At 41.5% G+C, this 17,961-nt stretch overlaps 1 protein-coding gene and 1 long non-coding RNA gene across 2 annotated transcripts in view; one reads left to right on the forward strand and one right to left on the reverse strand.

The window, feature by feature from the left end:
- The window catches only part of LOC100552957 (DNA excision repair protein ERCC-6-like), a 32,205-nt gene extending 23,981 nt beyond the window's left edge, over positions 1-8,224 (reverse strand). The window contains exon 1 of the mRNA XM_062966594.1: positions 7,911-8,224. The gene's annotated coding sequence lies outside the window, so the exon portion shown is untranslated. The remainder of the gene's footprint in view (positions 1-7,910) is intronic.
- LOC134294841 (uncharacterized) overlaps positions 2,165-17,961 on the forward strand; it is a 30,302-nt gene continuing 14,505 nt past the window's right edge. The window contains exon 1 of the long non-coding RNA XR_010001505.1: positions 2,165-2,275. This is a non-coding gene — a long non-coding RNA (uncharacterized LOC134294841). The remainder of the gene's footprint in view (positions 2,276-17,961) is intronic.

Below are 17,961 nucleotides of genomic sequence, written 5' to 3' on the forward strand. Positions count from 1 at the left end.
AGTGTCCACAAATAATAATACCACATGTGTGTTTGTGGAATAATGTCCAAGGTGGGAAAAGAACCCTTGCCTGTTTGAAGCAAGTGTGGATGTTGCAATTAGCAAGTTCAATTAGCATTGAGTAGCCATGAAGTTTGCAAAGTCAATCAGTGAGGGTATCTGCATAGAGAAAGTGAAGCAAGTGAAGTGTTTGTGGAATAGTGTCCACAAATAATAATACCACATGTGTGTTTGTGGAATAATGTCCAAGGTGGGAAAAGAACCCTTGCCTGTTTGAAGCAAGTGTGGATGTTGCAATTAGCAAGTTCAATTAGCATTGAGTAGCCATGAAGTTTGCAAAGTCAATCAGTGAGGGTATCTGCATAGAGAAAGTGAAGCAAGTGAAGTGTTTGTGGAATAGTGTCCACAAATAATAATACCACATGTGTGTTTGTGGAATAATGTCCAAGGTGGGAAAAGAACCCTTGTCTGTTTGAAGCAAGTGTGGATGTTGCAATTAGCAAGTTCAATTAGCATTGAGTAGCCATGAAGTTTGCAAAGTCAATCAGTGAGGGTATCTGCATAGAGAAAGTGAAGCAAGTGAAGTGTTTGTGGAATAGTGTCCACAAATAATAATACCACATGTGTGTTTGTGGAATAATGTCCAAGGTGGGAAAAGAACCCTTGCCTGTTTGAAGCAAGTGTGGATGTTGCAATTAGCAAGTTCAATTAGCATTGAGTAGCCATGAAGTTTGCAATGTCAATCAGTGAGGATATTTCCATAGAGGTAACCTGGCTGTTGTTTCCTGGAGGAATCTTCTGTTTGTTAGGTGTTAACTGGCACTTGATTGTTTGCTGTCTGGAATTCCTCTATTTCCGAGTGGTGTTCTTTATTTACTATCTTGATTCTGGTGTTTTTTTTTAATACTTGTAACAATGAAAATGAACAAAATCTGATTGGGAGGAAAGGAGAGAAGGGAGATCTGCCTTAAGATGCCGTCTGTGTCTCCTCATGAGTAAAGAAGGGCTATTCGTAGCAAAGGGGTTTAAAATAGCGTTGATCTATATGTCTGTATCTCTCGTAACAGGTGGATTTACCCTCTGTTTGGCTTGTAAAACTCAATGACTGTGCTGCGCAATGATCCCTGTCTAAAATGTGTGCAATGTTTGGAAAGCTCTGTTTTAAGGAGTAACTGCAAAGACAAATGTCGGTAATGACTTCTTTGCACCCGACGCAGCTGACGCATGGCAACCTTCCCGGATTCGAAAGGTCCCAAAGAAAGAACACGATCAAATGGCAGTCCATCAACAGGGCACAAAAGGCACTTTTGGAGGAGTATTGACATACTCTTTGAGTCATTAGAAGACAGAACTCACATGGTGGGTGCCCAGGGACGTAGCTATGGATGGGACAGAAGGAAGGCATAGGTGGAGTGTCCCTTCTCCAGAATTCCCCAATCTGAAAATACTTCTGAGATAGTGACATCTTTGCTTTCTGATGTTTCCATGTATACTATAGAGGTTTTTCTTTAAAATATAGAGGAATTTAGAGGAATTTTCAAATTGACAAAATTGCAAAAGCTTTAGGTTTCAGCTGCCGCCAAAGTATAGAGGATTTGAACTCGCTACCTCTACTAATGTTGCCACCAATGTTATATTCAGGAGCCTCTCCTATGTTAGGATATAGAGAGAATCACACAAGACACTTTATGTGAGGAAAAACAAGTTGTTGTTTATTTGTATTTGCACAGTAAAGATGTGTAGCGGTTTCGATAACAAGTTAGGCTCTTATCTTACAAACCATGGTTTTATAACTTGGATTCTGTGGAAATATGTTCCTTCACACAGGAAACACAAACAGGACAATTTAAACTTTCAAATCCACTTATCCTGGGATTTAACACCAACACTCTAGACTATAGAGTCACAATATAGTTCTCAGCGCTTCCTTTCCTGAAGGCTTTTAACTATATTCTGCAAAGAGGCTTCCTCTTAAAAGCACAGTTCCCAAAACCTATCCCTATCTTTGCACTTCAAAAACCAACTCTCTAACTGACTGAATTCCAACCTGAACTGAACTTTCTTCTCCTGCATAGCTCCAACTGTCATTTTGACTCTGCCCATCTCCAGTTACTAAGCAACTTCTCCCCATTTGCATTAGCCAATCAGACTGCACTTACAGTAATGGATGCCTGATCACTCCTCCTCCTTGCTCTGTTGAACTTTTGCAAGCAAGGCCTGCAAATGGACAGACACCAGCCCTGCAAGACAGGCCACTCACCATCAACCCTGTAAGGTAGGCAAGATCCATTACATATACACAGTTTGTCTCCTGCATAAAATTATTCAAAATATGGTGTGTAAAATTACCCCCAGTCTATGCATATAAGGCAGGCATGGCAAACTTGGGCCCTCCAGGTGTTTTGGACTTCAACTTCCACCATTCAACTGGAGATGGGTGGAGCCAAAGTGACAGTTGGAGCTATGCAGGAGAAGAAAGTTCAGTTCAGTTTGGAATTCAGTCAGTTAGAGTTGGTTTTTGAAGTGTGAAGATAGAGATAGGTTTTGGGAACTGTGCTTTTAAAAGGAAGCCTCTTTGAGGAATATAGTTAAAAGCCTTCAGGAAAGCAATGGCTGAGAACTATACTGTGACTCTATAGTCTAGAGTGTCTATGCGTATAAGGCAGGCATGGCAAACTTGGGCCCTCCAGTTGTTTTGGGCTTCAACTCCCACCATTCCTAACAGCCTCGGGTCCTTTTCTTTTCACCCTCAGCCGCTTAAGGACCAAGCCGGTGGAACACATCACAGCCAAAATATGGAGCTACATCATATTTGCAATTTTCCAAGGGTGTGGAATTAATACACTGGGTACCACTTGAACTATGGGATCCTGGGAGTTGTAGTTTCACAAGGTCTTGATTCTTCTCTTCTCAAACGTGCTCACCAAACATTTACTGTAAATACTCAAGTATAAGGCTAGTTTTTCAGCCCTTTTTTTAAGACTGAAAAAGCCCCCCTTGGCTTATACTCGGGTGAGGGTCCTGGTTGGCTTATATTTGGGTCATATATGGTACATTTATTTTTTTCTCTATTATTATTAGTATTATTACATTCATTATTTTTCTCTATTATTATTTGTGATGTCTCATGGGCCATGTAGTCCCGTTCCTAGTACTATTGTGGCAGACGAAGCGGAAAACTTAGGTTTCCCACCGATTCAGCCAGAATCGGAGCCCCTGCACCTGCAGGATGTTTGCCCTCAAGAAGTCAGCCAAACAAGTCTTGGGCAGAAATCTCCCCCGTTCTCTCGCCGGGATAATTATAATCGAGATAGAGGCACTAGGGAGGCGAATCGCCGAAGCGCCAGAATCGCTGCCAGACAATTAGCTGATTAAGCCTGTTTCCCTTGGGAAATCTTAAGGAGTCATGCATCTGGACACAGTTTGGGTTTCACTTCTTGTTCCCCAGGGAAAGTGTTCCTTGGCGGGAAAACAAGATCCTATATAGCTGTTTTACCGCAAGGGGATCCTTGCGGAGTCAATTCGTCAGCTTCAGGAATGAGATCGTGTGTGGACTATTCTATGACTATGCAACTCCAGTTCCTTGTTTCCAGGACCTTGTTCTTGTTCCAAGCCTGCCTTGTTCCTCGGACCTCGCCACGGACCTTGTTCTCGCTTCTTGCTTCTTGTTGCCTCGTATCAAGTCTTGTTTGCCAAGAATCTAGTTTGTTTTTCAGCCTTGTTGTCAAGCTCCATTGGACTAAAGGACCTTGTCATTTCCCCACACTTCGCTTGGCAAAGTGTGTGTTTCGGTTATTGGATTATAACTTTGGACTCTAATATCACATATTGGACATTGCTTTTCTGGTCTATATTTGACCTTTCCTGAAAGGTCTACTTCTGAACTTTATTCTTCACTTGTTTTTATTGACTTTATATATTCCTTTAATAAAGATATTAGATAGAATCTGGCCTCTGCGCATGGTTATTGGTGCTCCGTAGCCTGGGTCTTGACATTATTGCTACTATTACATTTATTTTACTTTATTATTATTATTAATACATTTATTATTTCACTCTGATATTATTATTGTTATTGCATTTATTATTTTACTCTATTTATTATTACTTGTATTATTTTCCTATATTTATTACTATTATTATTATTATTATTACATGTATTATTTTACTCTATTATTATTGAAAGGATACATAAGCACATTTACATTGAAGAAGATGAGAATAATGATTTGATCAGAGTTGGACAGTCTTATCTTAAATTTGAGCTTTCTGTAAATATTCAAAAACATTTAACCTACTGATGCCTCAATTAATGTGATTTTATTGGTATCTATTTTTATTTCTGAAATTTACCAACCTCGGCTTATACTGGAGTCAACGTTTTCCCAGTTTTTTTGTGGTAAAATAAGCTGCCTCGGCTTATATTCGGGTCGGCTTATACTCGAGTATATATGGTATATGGTTTTAAATATATTGCCATCTGCTTTGAACCCCGTTAATGGGAGATAGGTAGCATATATGTGAAAGGAGGAGAAGAGGAAAATTCCCCCAGCTAGGAAGCAGCTAGTTTTGGAAGCTGCAAGGCCATTCAAGGTGGCCAATTGCAACATTCACACTTGCCTCAAACAGAGAAGAGTTCTTTTTCCCATCCTGGATATTATTCCACTCAGATATATAAACCCCATTGGCCTAGTTTCCAACAGAGCTCACAACCTCTGAGGATACCTACCATAGATGTGGGAGAAACGTCAGAAGAAAATGTTTCTGGAACATGGCCAGAAAGCCCGGAAAACTCACAGCAACCCAATGATTTCGGCCATGAAAGCCTTCGACAGCACTATATCATGTTGAATCCTAGATACAAGCTGCTGCTTCTGGCTTCCATGTGCCCCACAGACTTCAGGGCCTCGCAACTTCGCAAGGAATGTTGCGGCACATGCGACTAAATGTCCGTCTCCGCCAGAGACGCACTGCCAGGCGCCAAGGCCCCATGCGCAGCGGTCTCCACACACGGGACTCCGCCGACACTCGAAACCCACAGGCGACTGCCATGGCAGAGCTGCACACTGGACACATTTGGATCAGGGGAACATTAATCACTTGCACATTCAATGCCTGGATAGTTGAAAAGCATGACATGAGAACATGTTTAATGTCTCAGCAAAGCAGGATCCCAGAAACCACACAGTTCTAGTCTTGGAACCTCTCCAGATTCCTTTTGGTGGAGTTGGTTGTTTGTTTTCAATTCCCCTTAAGCTATAAACAAGAGATCTTCATTGTCCAACTCATTGTCCTCTTCAGGTCTTGCAAATTCGTTTCTGGGACTCACAGGTGCAGAGTTGGTGCCGTCTGACACCACTTTAACGGTCTTGGCTCAATGCAATAAAATCCTGGGATTTGTAGTTTTCCAAGGTCTTGGATCTTCTCTAGCCAAAAGTGCTGGTGCCTTATCAAAATACAGCTCCCAGGGCTCCATACCTTTGAGCCATGGCAGTTTGACACTTGAGATGTCCTGCCACAATGCTATGGAACCCTGGGACTTGTAGCTTTCCAAGGTCTTGAATCTTCTCTAGCCAAAAGTGCTGGTGCCTTATCAAAATACAGCTCCCAGGGCTCCATATCTTTGAGTCACGGCAGTTTGACACTTGAGATGTCCTGCCACAATGCTATGGAATCCTGGGAGTTGCAGTTCTCCAAGGTCTTGAATCTTCTCTAGCCAAAAGTGCTGGTGCCTTATCAAAATACAGCTCCCAGGGCTCCATATCTTTGAGTCACGGCAGTTTGACACTTGAGATGTCCTGCCACAATGCTATGGAATCCTGGGAGTTGCAGTTCTCCAAGGTCTTGGATCTTCTCTAGCCAAAAGTGCTGGTGCCTTATCAAAATACAGCTCCCAGGGCTCCATACCTTTGAGCCATGGCAGTTTGACACTTGAGATGTCCTGCCACAATGCTATGGAACCCTGGGACTTGTAGCTTTCCAAGGCCTTGAATTTTCTCTAGCCAAAAGTGCTGGTGTCTCCTCAAAATACAGCTCCCAGAGCTCCATACCTTTGAGCCGTGGCAGTTGAAGTGGTCTCGAACGACATTAATTCCACAGTGCAGATGTGCCTTTGGTGCTTTTGGATGCTACTCAAAGCAGGTCCGTGAACTCTTTTGCCAATTAGACCCCTCCCAATTATTTTCCAAGCCAAAAAATGTGTGGAAAAAATGAATTACTTTTCCTGAAAGTCTCCAGTATGTTGCGCAATTCACTTCTCAAATATTTTACAGGTCCCCTCAGCACCATTGCAGCCTTTGAGACATTTGAAGTGGATTTCCAGGAGTTTGTGGTTTCTTTGTCCTTCTGATTTTCCACTCTTCTCCTGTCTGACTGACTCAGACAAAAACCTCCCTCTTTGGGTGCATCCACACCAGGCATAGGCAAACTTGGGCTCTCCAGGTGTTTTGGACTTCAACTACCACCATTCCTAACAGCCTCAGGCCTTTTCCTTCTCATCCTCAGCTGCTTAAGCTGCTTAGCAACTGGAGATGGGTGAAGCCAAAGTGACAGTTGGAGCTATGCAGCAGAAGAAAGTTCAGTTCAGTTTGGAATTCAGTCAGTTAGAGATATGGTTTTTGAAGTGTGAAGATAGAGATAGGTTTTGGGAACTGTGCTTTTAAAAGGAAGCTTCTTTGAGGAATATAGTTAAAAGCCTTCAGGAAAGGAAGGGCTGAGAACTATATTGTGACTCTATAGTCTAGAGCAGGGGTCTCCAAACTTTTTAAGAAGAGGGCCGGTCCACAATCCTTCAGACTCTGGAGGGGCTGAATTATCATTTGAAAAAAAATACAAACAAATTCCTATGCATACTGCACATGTCTTATTTGTAGTGCAACAACAACAACAACGAAAGAACAATACAATATTTAAAAATGAAAACAATTTTAACCAACATAAACCTATCAGGATTTCAATGGAAAGTGTAGGCCTGCTTCTGGCCAATGAGATAGTCAAGTTAATTAGGATTGTTGTTGCTGTGTGCTTCAAGTCATTTCAGACTTTGGGCGAGCCTAAGTCTAAAATTAATTACTTATTTACTGCATTTATTTACTACATTTATATCCCATCCTTCTCACCCCAAAGGGGACTCAGAGCAGCTGTATGTACATACAATATATTATATTATTAGCATAACACAATATTAGCATTATATATTACTATATTGAACTATACCACTATACTATTATATAATATGTAATATATAGCACATAATTAATATTATTATATGGTATTTCTATTAGTATTATATTGTATAACATAAGATTATTATCAATATTATATGTATATACAATATATTATATTATTAAAACTGATATAAAAATATTATATTATAAATTAGGGCGAGGGCCAGGTAAATGACCTTGGAGGGCCGCATCCGGCCCCCGGGCCTTAGTTTGGGGACCCCTGGTCTAGAGTGTCTATGCGTATAAGGCAGGCATGGCAAACTTGGGCCCTCCAGTTGTTTTGGACTTCAACTCCCACCATTCCTAACCGGCTTGGTGCTCTCGCTCAAATGCATTGCCTGTGGTTGGGTGTATTCTAGAGAATCCTACAATTGGAAGAAACCTCAAGGGCCATCCAGTCCGACCCCATTCTGCCAAGACAGGAAGACACAAAGCCCTCTCAACAGATGGCCATGCAGCCTAAGCTTAAGAAGCCAGCCAAAGATGGACACCTGTCTCTGCATTTCACGCATCTCGTCTCCTTTCCGGGCTTGAATAAGGAAGTCTTTCATGGAGGTCAACTTTCCAAATTGGCCTTGAATGAGCATGAAATGCCGGAATCGCCATGCCCAAACCATGACTAAACGGTGACAGAAGAGACCCAAAAAGGCCAACAAAGGGAGCGTGGAGAAGGCACTGGCTCACCTGTTGACAAAGATTAAACTCCAAACTCAAGGGTTGATCTGTGTGGGTCAATTATTATTATGGCATGGGGTGGGAGACCTTCCCGGATGTCTTGCAAACGCTTTTGACGCTTTTGACGAGAGAGAGACAGCTTCTGATGCAAACCCAGCAGGTGCCAGCTGTCTCTGGTGTCATTCGAACCCTGACTTTCTCCAAGGATGAATGACCACACAGGATTTGCTCACTTCCCAATGCACTTGTACTACTGGATGAGCATGAACCAAAGCAAGGGAATCCAGGGATTTCTAGTCTGGTTGGGCACAAGAGAGGGATAAAGACCGTGTCCAATTACAACTCCCATTGCTGCTGTTGGTATTGTTGTTATTATTTGGAGTTTAGTGAGACAATATCTTTCTTTGACAGAGAGAGTTAAAGGCTGTGTCTAAATACAACTTCCGTTGTTGTTGTTGTTTGGAGTTTGGAGAGACGCCAGCTTTCTTTGGCAAAGAAGGCTCAAGACCTCATCAGACTATAACTCCCATGATTTGTTGTTATTACTACTACTAAGATTTGTAGAAGGCAAAAGACCCCATCAAACTACAACTCCCAGAATTTGTTGTTATTACTACTACTAAGATTTGTAGAAGGCGAAAGACCCTATCAAACTACAACTCCCAGGATTTGTTGTTATTACTACTACTAAGATTTGTAGAAGGCAAAAGACCCCATCAAACTACAACTCCCAGAATTTGTTGTTATTACTACTACTAAGATTTGTAGAAGGCGAAAGACCCTATCAAACTACAACTCCCAGGATTTGTTGTTATTACTACTACTAAGATTTGTAGAAGGCGAAAGACCCTATCAAACTACAACTCCCAGGATTTGTTGTTATTACTACTACTAAGATTTGTAGAAGGCGAAAGACCCTATCAAACTACAACTCCCAGGATTTGTTGTTATTACTACTACTAAGATTTGTAGAAGGCGAAAGACCCCATCAAACTACAACTCCCAGGATTTGTTGTTATTACTACTACGAAGATTTGTAGAAGGTGAAAGACCTCATCAAACTACAACTCCCAGGATTAGTTGTTACTACTACTAAGATTTGTAGAAGGCGAAAGGCCCCATCAAACTACAACTCTCAGGATTTGTTGTTATTGCTACTACTAAGATTTGTAGAAGGCGAAAGACCTCACCAAACTACAACTCCCAGGATTTGTTGTTATTACTACTACTACTAAGATTTGCAGAAGGTTCAAGACCTCACCAAACTACAACTCCCAGGATTTGTTGTTATTGCTACTACTAAGATTTGTAGAAGGCTCAAGACCCCATCAAACTACAACTCCCGGGATTTGTTATTAGTATTATTGACATTTGTAGTTTGGTGAGGTACCAATCCTCTTTGGCAAAGAGGGATAAAAGCCTTGTGAAACTACAACTCCCAGGGTTCGCAATTCAGAGAAGCAATAATAATAATAATAATAATAATAATAATAATAATAATAATAATAATAATAATATATTTCTTTCAAGAGAGATAAAGTGAGGTGTAAATAAATAAATAAGCTTTCTGGCAGAGAAGGCTGAAGGCCTTGCAAAATTACATTAGCACTGAATCATGGCAGTTAAAGTAGTGCCGATTGAATTTATTCGACGGTGTAGCTGCACCTACAGACATACACAAACACACTTGTCCTTTTAATGCTGGAAAACAGGACCTCTGCCATGAAGACAGTGAAGAACTTCCGGGGCTTCAATGCATCTTACAACTGAGCCATTGGAAGTAGGAATATGCAAAAACAAACAAACAAAAAAGCAAAACTACCCAAACACCTCCAAGGGCCATAGACTACATTCATCTATCCAGAAGAATTATTATCATTGTATTTATTTTTATCCCACTAGAAAGACACCCAAAGTGGCTAAGAAGAAATAGAAATGCAGAAATGGGTTGCCTTCCAGCACCCCTTTTAATACCATTTCAGCTACATTCAGCAAAGGGCAAGAGGGATCCTCTCACCTCTGCAGGAGTCTACCGTAGACCAAGCAGCTGTGGACAAGTCTACAGAGATACAACAAAATGCAGCAGCATTGCCCAGGCACAAGTCAAAGAACATGAAAGGCACTGCGGACTCACTCAGCCAGAGAAATCAGCCATAGCAGAGCACTTGATGAACCAACCTGGACACAGCATATTATTTGAGAACACAGAAATGCTGGACCACTCCAACAACTATCATGTCAGACAACACAGAGAAGCCATTGAAATGCACAAGAAGCATGTGGACAATTTCAACAGAAAGGAGGAAACCATGAACATGAACACAATCTGGCTACCACTATTAAAAAACCCTCAAAAATCAGAACAGTAAATTAGAAGCAACACTCTGAAAACAGAAGAATTCCAGACATGAATCAATCGGGGCAGCTAACAACTCTGATCAAAGGATTTCCCCAGGCCAGGATGTGAGGCTGGGAAGGCCATTTAGGGCTAACAAAGGTGATTAATTACAACATTCACACTGGCCTCCAGCTGACAAGAGTTCTTCTCTCACCCTGGACTTTCCACAGATATATATAAACCTTCCTGTCTTTGTTTTTGCATATACCTCACAACCTCTAAGGATGCCTGCCATAGATGTGGGTGAAACGTCAGGAGAGAATACTTCTGGAACATGGTCATACAGCCCGGAAAACACACAGCAACCCTGAAAATGGATATTTCAGCACCGGAGAGCGAAAACAGATACCTGCCCTCCCGGTTTCGGGAGACTCTTAAAAAATGGATTGGGGCCTTGACCAAAGGCCGGGACATGAAACAGGTCAGGGTTTACCTCAAATGCACAACCCTACTTTTTTTTGCTCTTGTGGCCTTGGATAGCTTGCACCATACTTCTATTTGCACAGTTTTAAGTGCCTTGAATTATTGCAATTGAATTGCATTTTTAAATCTGTTTTAATATTTGTATGTTGTGGGTTTTAAATTGCATTGGTTGTTATTGATGTTGTGAGTATAGTAGTAGTAGCAGAAGTATTCGTAACAGCAACAAAATTAATAATCATATGTACAACCTTGAGACTGCCCTGGCCTTTCCTTTGCCATTCCGGTTGAATGTCCTCATTTGGGTTGAAGGGCAAAAACAACTCTGGAGGAAAAGGGAGCAGCTGCAGAGAAATAGAAAACAGTCCAATCCACAGACAGATCACTTGTTTTAAGGGAAAGGCAAGGAAGAATCCAAAGGAGAGATCAATGCCCTGGTTCCCCTTCAGCACCACAAAGGTCCATTCAGAGAATCAGAGAATCCCAGAATCCTAGAAGGAAGGGAAGCCCAAGGGCCATCCAACCCAATCCATCATCCAAGCCTTCCTGAACAGTTGGCCATCCGATTGTTGCTCAAACGCTTCCATAGGAGGAGACTCCATCATTCCTTCACTGTTTACAAGAGGAATGAAGACTGAGTCCTATATTGTGTAAATAGAGTAGTTGCATCACTCTGTCCTTCTTGGTCCTGGGCAGGTGATGTTGCATTTTCCATTGCCTATTGTCCCTATTGCAATGCTGGATGGACACCAGCTGCCTTCAGAATCCCATTGACTCAAATGGTCAATAGTTAGAGAGCATCAAGAAACTGGGTGAGTCCCTTCCAAGAGTGTGTCACTGTGCATGAAACACCATAATTGCGGAACTCTGCTTTCACACAAACATGCTGCACAGGGGCCCAAAAGGCACAATGACATGCAGAAGGAGACTTGTGAATGTGACAAAGATGGGAGTCAGTTCCATCAGAATGAATGGATCCATTTCCACGGAAGGTTCATCTAGGCCAATGATGGGCAACCTTTTGCACTTGGTGTGTCAAAATTCACCAAAAAACCTAGCATGACTTGGGTGGTGTGTCACTTCAAGAAAAAAACCATAATTTCACAATATATATAGTTTAAATAACAAAAATATATAATTGTAATATATAACTGTATTTAATAAATCAAAAACTATTTACTACCATTATTTCCATGTACAACAATCTATGCTACCTCTTGCAGTTTCCACACTGATTTCTCTCGGTTGTAGTTTCAATGTAATCATGAATAATGAATAATATAATAGTAATAATATAATAATATACTACAATAATAATAGAATTATATAAATATGTAATGTGCATGATTCCCATGGAGTAAACAACAAAACCACTAGACCAAATCACACCAAATTTGGCCACAAAATACATAGTCATCCAATCAATCTGCATGCGGCAGCGTGTCAGCAAAAATGGCTAGGCATGTCAGTGCTGACACGCGTGTCATAGGTTGGCCATCACTGATCTAGGCCTTGCCTTGGATGCTGTGCTCGCTCATTCTTCATCCCTTCCCAATTCTGGGAGGCTTCTGGTTGGAGATCCCGTGTGTTTCTCCTGCACAAACACGGAGAGAGAGAAAGAGATAATAAGTAATTGATGCCATCGCAAGATGACCTACTTCTTCTGTCCTGCAATGAGGCACAGCAGATCCCACCCACCTTCTGCAATTGCACCCTCCTCCTCGTCTTCCTCCTCCTCTGTGTAATCATGGGGTGTTGATGCACTGCAAAGCACAAGTGGAGACCAAGGCCCTTCAGCCCTCCTTGGAGGGAAACCCGGAGGCTGCTGGAGGAGAAAGGAAAGAGAACGAAGGAGGCTGCTAGAAGGAAATGGCCGGGAGAAAGGAGAAGCAGTGCAACATCAACCGGATGGTAGTGTCCAGATCAAGCAAAACCATCGTTCCACTGTATCTACTTGGGTCAGACCTCCTCACCTGGAATAACATCCCTGTGTCCAGTTCTGGGCAAAGCAAGTCAAGATGGAGTTGGACAAGATAGGAGGTGGCCAGAAGAAGGTGAGCAAAATGGTCCAAGGTCTTGAAATCATGAAGTAGTTGAAGAGGATGGGGATATTGAGCTTGGAGATAAGAAAGGGACATGAGAGCCATGTTTAAATATTGGAAAGGGTGTCCCATTGAGGAGGGTTCTGGGACACAATGGAGAAATGGGATTAAGTGGCAGGAAAAGAGATTCCACCTCAACATCAGGAAAAACCTCCTGAAGGTCAGAGTGGCTCAAGAGAGGAATGTTCTGCTCCAGAGTCTGGAGGAGTCTCCTTCCTTCTTTGGAGGGTTTTGAAGCAGAGTCTTAACAGGAAACATTCCTGACAGAGGGCCATCCAGACTCTGGGTTGCCATGGGTTTTTTGGGCTGCATAGCCATGTTCCAGTAGCAATATTTCCTGACGTTTTGCATGCATCTGTGGCTAATGGCATCTTCAGAGGTTTCTTCAGAGGTCTGTTGGCAATCAGGTCTGCTGGAAAGGATCCTTCCAGGCAACAACAATGAATGATTCTGCAGCTGAAAGGATCCTTTCCAGCAGACCTGATTGCCAACAGACCTCTGAAGAAACCTCTGAAGATGCCATTAGCCACAGATGCAGGTTGAGTACATGACTTGTACTACCTAACGGGTCTGGCATCCGTGGCTCAGGTTCCAGTATCCACGGCCTGGTTCTCACTATCCATGGTCATTCAAATGGTTTGATTTTACATCCTGCGGATTCAAACTGGCAACCCTCCCAACATGTATAGTTTCCCTACCAAATCCGGGTCTTATTGAATGCAGTCTCCATTTTGATTGATGAGTCTAAATATAGCATTTTTTTACTATTTCAATGTCTTCATTATCTGTTTTGAAGTTATATAAAAATCTGTTTTATTTTCTTAATCTTCAGCTGTAAACCTGCATTTGACTTCCCAAGTTCTAACCAGAGATGACCCCACACAGCTTTCTAGATGCCAGATTTTATCTGATCTAGAAAGCTGTGTGGGGTCATCTCTGGTTAGTATTTGGACACGCAAATCTCATAGCCTAAGGATATTACAATTTCCCCCTCTGAAATATAGCCTATAGTACCTAGCATTCATTTGCAGCACCCCATCCAAGTACTACCAACCAGTGCTAACCACAGCTTCCAAGATCAAATGGGATCTGCTGCCGTACATCTGTAGAAATCCAGTATCTCAAGGTGCTTCCAGATAGCCATATAATCCGGGAACCATTACTACACGGGTTTGACTTCTTTTCCATGGGGCCACCCTCTTCTGGTTCAAAAATATCAATGAGCAATTTCTTGTTTTGATGTGATATTCAAACATGTTGGAGAGGACTCTGTAGTGTCCTTTTAAAAGGATTTATTTGCAGAACTGGGTCGACACAGTTGTTATTGCAAACGTAATGCTTTGATTTGCTCTTGTCAGGACATGAGAAACAAATTGCAGCTTTTGCCAGAAAATGTTTACAAGGGAAAACACCCTCTTTGGTTCCTTCTAGAACAATACTGCCTAACCTAATTCCCTTGACTTGCTACTCTCTTGCTGGACTGGTTCAGGTGTTTTTATTTTTAACTCAAACATGGTTTGTCTTGCTAATCCTCAGATATTGTTTTTGTCTTAGAGCAATCCACAAAGAAAGTTGACTTAAAGGCTGACTGCATTTTTTTCTGTTCCATTGTTGCTGTGTACTTACAGTAAATGATTTTTTTTGTTGGCGTCATTTCATTAAAACCATTACTCATGAGAACAAGCATGAAAGCTTGTCTCAAAAACACAGTCAATCAAACAGAGCGGAATTACTCAGCAATCCTTTCAAAAGTGCTGCCCAAATATGACAGACCTGTGTGTCTGCTCAGTGGTGAGCATTAGCAATATCCAAAAGCTTGTCATCTCGAGCATTGCCTTACTGTTCAATTATTGCAGTTTGATAACAATAGTTAAGTGCTATGATTCTATCATATCGGAACCCCTGGGGTTTTTAGTCTGGTGAAATGCACCATCTTCCCTGAACTATAGCACTAAAGGTCTATGGCAGAGAATTCTTGATACGGTATATGACAAAACCCCACATCCCAGGTTTCCATGGGATTCAGTCAGAGCAATTCAAGAGGTATCAAATTGCTAGAGATCATACAATGTAAATAGTGATACACTCAAAATCAGCAAGCTTAACCAAAAGCTGCTTCAGAGCTGCATTTCCAGCCAGAAGGGGCTATAATTGAAAGGGAGAATTTGTCTCCCAGAAAATTACTTTCTCCCCTTCTCCTTGCTATAAAAATGCTGCTTTCTTTAATATATATTTTGAGGCATCCTAGGACCTGTGTGTTTACACATGTGCAGACCTTTCTCCAGCCAGCAGACACGTTGATGAGTGTTAGTAGGCGAGAAGGTGCCACTTTTCTTTACCTAGACTGCTACTTGGTTGAATGATCTCTGGAGGCTTTAAACAGAAGCTTGATGGTCATATGTCAGGTGTACTTTGATTGTTCTTTTCCTACATGGCAGAGGGTTGGACTAGATGGCCCAAATGGTCTCTCCCAACTTTATGATTCTATTATTCTAATATAATTAGAAGGTAATGGCGCTCCATGCAGTCATGCCGGCCACATGACCTGGAGATGTCTATGGACAACACTGGCTCTTCGGGTTAGAAATGGAGACGAGCACCAACCCCCAGAGTCGGTCACGACTGGACTTAATGTCAGGGGAAACCTTTACCTTTTAAAATATAATTTAAATACAAATAAATTGCAAACACCATTTAGCAATGCACAGAAGTAGGATTCAGTGTCCAATCTGTAAGTGGAATGGGGTGGGTGCATATTGTCCTTCCCCGTGGTTTTGCCTAGCCTTGGACCTCACATAGTTTCCTTGCTGGAATGGAGCCTGTCGTACTGCAATGCTAAAGTGAAAGCTAAGAATATGGAAACCAACCAAAAACATATCTAAAATGAGGAAAATTATGGAGACTCATTTCAGTTGAGGACATTCTTGTGGTTTTGAAAAAGGCTGCTATGTAATACAGAGATTGCCTTTGTAGGTAAATGTACTTCCTCTGATACTAGACTGTGGTTGATCTAAATGATTTGACTTTCCTGAGGAAGTGCACACTTCCTTCGATAGGCCATGCATAGTCCAAATGGCAGACGGAGAAAATATTTGGGCATGTCCTTCTGGGCTTATGGAATAAATCACAAGCCCTGGAGTATCGCCATCAAGATGTACCCAAAAAAACTAGGTTTACTACAACAAAATGCTTAAAAAGAGGGATTTTACCACAGCTAGTGGAGTATGAAATGAGGAAGGACATGTAACATGTCCAAATAGGGCTATCATAATACATTCAGGATTTCCCCCACATTTAATAAGCCTTGAGGTTTTCAGTTCCTTCAGAACTGAAACAGCTGATGGTGATTAACAAACATTTTTGTCTGCAAAGAAGGCCAGTGTGTCTGTGGTTGCCTCTGAGGCCCTTCCACACAGCTGAATAAAATCCCATATTTTCTGCTTTGACTAGAATATATGGCAGTGTGGACTCAGATAACCCAGTTCAAATCAGATATTGATATTCTGGGTTATATGGCTGTGAGGAAGGGTCCTGAATTTCATTAGTCAATCAATACTTATGGATTTCTTGGTGTAGGAGTCTACAGTTAAAGTAACACTAATAACCATCTAAGCTGTATTTAAAAACCACCAACAAAGAAGATCCAACACCTTCTTGAAATTCCCTATTTTCAGTCTCAAAATAGCTCTTACCATCAATAATTTCTTCTTAAGGTTTGGAATCCACTTTCTTGTACTTTGAATAGGTTCATGTTCTATACTCTAAGGTAAAAACAAGTTTGTCCCACTATCCATGTAACATCCCTTGAAACATTTGAAGGTGGCTATCATATCACCTCTTAGGCCCCTTCCACAGAGCTGTAGAAAATCCTCATTGAACTGAATTATATGGCAGTGTGGACTCAGATAACCCAGTTCACAGCAGATATTGTTGATTATCTACCTTGATATTCTGGGTGATATAGCTGTGTGGAAGGGTTACTGGGTTTTCTTGAAAGGAAGGGGCTATTTTTGGAGTAGGGGGAGTTGGGCAAGGAGAGATCACCAGGAGCAGTTTGAAAAGCTGGCTGAAACTTGGCTCTTCCAACAGGCCTTTGATGAAGGATCCTTGCCCTCATGTTAGGGTTCATCCTGGTGATCAATAACATATCTATTGCACTTTTTTCTACTCCTTCAGTTGGAAATAGTTTCTATGTTTACCTCATCCCAAGCCCCTTACCAATAATAACAGTCCCAGGTGACTTACTTCTTTCTCTAGTTTACATTCCTCACTGCATGCACTTTCTCGTTTTTTATGAACTTTCTCCGGTTTTTATCAAACCATGTTTTATTTCAATGTGATTTTATTATGTTTATTGACCTGTTTTTATACTGATGTGTTTTATCACTATGTCTGTAACCACTTGGGCTTGGCCCCATGTAAGCCGCCCCAAGTCCCTTTGGGGAGATGGAGACGGGGTATAAAAATGAAGTTGTTGTTGTTGTTATTATTATTATTCATATCTTCTAAATCAGATCTTTCCAAACATTTCATGCATCATTTACACATGCGCCATTTCGTGACACAGTAGCTCAGTGTGATTAGCCAATTGGTGATTAACCAATCCCTTATGAGAGAAAAGGATGCAGAAATTGTAATAATGAAATCTATGGAAACACATAGGAGCCCCCGATGGTGCAGCAGGTTAAAGCGCTGAGCTGCTGAACTTGCTGACTAAAAGATTGGCGGTTTGAATCCAGGGAGCAGGGTGAGCACCCGCTGTTAGCACCAGCTTCCGCCAGCCTAGCAGTTCAAAAACATGCAAATGTGAGTAAATCAATAGGTACCGCTCCAGCGGGAAAGCAACGGTGCTCCATGCATTCACATGACCTTGGAGATGTCTACGGATAATGCCGGCTCTTTGGCTTAGAAATGGAGATGAGCACCAACCTCCAGAGTTGGACACGACTAGACTTAATGTCAGGGGAAAACCTTTACCTTTACTATAGAAGCACAAAATACAGTATCTCATGAAAGCCTTTAAAAAAAACCCTGATTTTTAAAATATCAACTTACTTTCCCAAACTGTTTATCATTTACAAGTAGCAATATGTAAATATGTGCAAGAATTCTCTCTCTCTCTCTCTCTCTCTCTCTCTCG

This window comes from Anolis carolinensis, unplaced genomic scaffold, assembly GCF_035594765.1.
Source record: "Anolis carolinensis isolate JA03-04 unplaced genomic scaffold, rAnoCar3.1.pri scaffold_25, whole genome shotgun sequence".
Taxonomy (NCBI): domain Eukaryota; kingdom Metazoa; phylum Chordata; class Lepidosauria; order Squamata; family Dactyloidae; genus Anolis; species Anolis carolinensis.